Genomic DNA, 2,162 nt, shown 5'->3' on the forward strand with positions numbered 1-2,162 from the left:
GAGATGGATTGATACGGTGGCTGCGATGATGGGCTCAAGTATAGCAGGGATTGTGGGGCTGGCACAGGATCGGGCAATGTTTCGTTCTGCTGTGCATGGGGTCGCTATGAGTCAGAAACGACTCAACGGCACTTAACAACAACAATGCCTAGTGATCAACCAGACACATTACCTCATCAGCAAAGCCAGTCAAATACCAACAGGTGCCATCTGCACCTTTGCCAAATGATGAGCAGGAAATCCTAGTGCCCTTATCCAGCATCCACCTGCTTCAAAGCCACACTCCCAAACAGTTCCTGTAACCTAACTGCACATGCACTGAATCCCCTTGATCCTTTACCACCTACTGAGATGCCAGTTTGTGCATGCAGAGTGGGCTTACCCTGGCCATTTGGGCAGCACTTCTTCACAGTGAATACAGACACATCCAGTCATGATCTCCAGAGAGTGTACTAAATTCTAGCATAATCTGGAAGGACTCCAGGACTGTGGAAGGACCCTGACAACCCAACACTTAGCATCCAATATTTGATAAAGTTCCTGATCTTCCACCTCCACATAATCCTGCAAGTGGGACATACCAGTCTAACCACAGAGAACTCACACATGCATGTGATGCCTCCATACCCACCAGTAAAAGGAAAACACATCCATCCAATGAACACTACCAAAGTCACACATAATACCAATACCACAAAACAAAGATTAGAATAATACAAAGGAAGAAAGGCATTCTAAAAAGAAAGGGAAGGAACAAAGCTCCTGTTACATCAAAACAAAACAAACAAAAGTTTAAAAAAAGCACAAAACAAGCAAATATATAATCAATAAAGAAATCTAAAACTAAATTAGCACCTTAATGCCTCAGAGGCAACAGAGAATTACAAATCATACAAAGAAATAGGATGAGATGGCTTAAAGAAGTGAGCAAAGTAAAGGGGCAGAAAACTTTCCAGAGGAAGAAACAGTAATAGAACAACCTCATAAGGAATTCAAAAGACTTATATTTAAGTTCTTTAAAGCCATCTAGGAAATCCAAATAAAACTAGAAGAATTAGGAAAGCAATACAAGAACAAAATGACAAACAAAATACACAATTAGAAACCATGTAAGAAACATCAACTACAAATCCAGATTAACAGTAATATATCAGAAATAGAAAACTATATGAAAAGACATAGTCTAATTGAATCAATAGAAGAAAGATTCAGTAAAATAATGGACAAATCCCTTGATACTAATTTGTTTGAGAAATAATCAGAAAAAAAAGAATGAAGGAAGTCTAAGAGTTCTTTGGGGCCACATGAAGAGGAAAATTTATGTGTAATAGGAATTCAAGAAGAAGAGGAGAAAAAAAAGTACAAAGAGAATTTTTAAAGACATTTTGGCAGAAAATTTCCCTCTTATCAAGAAAGACAAGAAATTTTTCTCCCAAGCTCAATGACCCTCATGCAGGATAGACCCCAAACATATCAACAAGACATATCATAATCAAATTTTCCAAAAACAAAAATAAAGAAAGAATTCTGAAAGGAGCTTGTGAAAAATCACTTACAAAAAAGAAACCAATGAGACTAAGAACTGATTTCTAATTAAAAAAAAAAAAAAAATGCAGGCAACTGGGATGCAATGTATAAAGCCCTGTAAGAAAGAATTGCAAATCAAGAATCCTATAACTAGTAAAATAATCTTCCAAATATGATGGTAAAACCAGGACATACCAAGATAAGCAGAAGTTAAAAGACTTTGTAAAAAGCAGACCAATGTTACAAGAAATACAAAAGGTAATACTTTTTACAGAGAATTTAAAACATCAGAAGACAGCTGAGATAGTAACACAAGGCATCATCACCCAGATATCAACCTAGATAAAGAATTCTCAACAGTAAAATAAAGCTGCAAAACTGATAACAGAGAAACAGAGATGTCAAGCTGTAAATGACAACAACTTCTACACTAAAAGGGGAAAATAAATGATAGAATTAGAGAACTTTCATATGCAGAGGAAGTCAAGGTTATACCAAGATATGACAGCCTATTTTAAGCTTAGGAAGATAAATGTAAATTTCAGAGTAAACATAGAGAAAATTAATAAATCTGCTCAACAAAATAAAGAAGAAAATAAAAAAGACCCAGTCAACACGAAATCAGTAACAGTGAA

The sequence above is a fragment of the Orycteropus afer genome, unplaced genomic scaffold, assembly GCF_000298275.1.
Source record: "Orycteropus afer afer isolate SDZICR_OR568_19922 unplaced genomic scaffold, OryAfe1.0 scaffold00158, whole genome shotgun sequence".
NCBI classification, from domain to species: Eukaryota; Metazoa; Chordata; class Mammalia; order Tubulidentata; family Orycteropodidae; genus Orycteropus; species Orycteropus afer.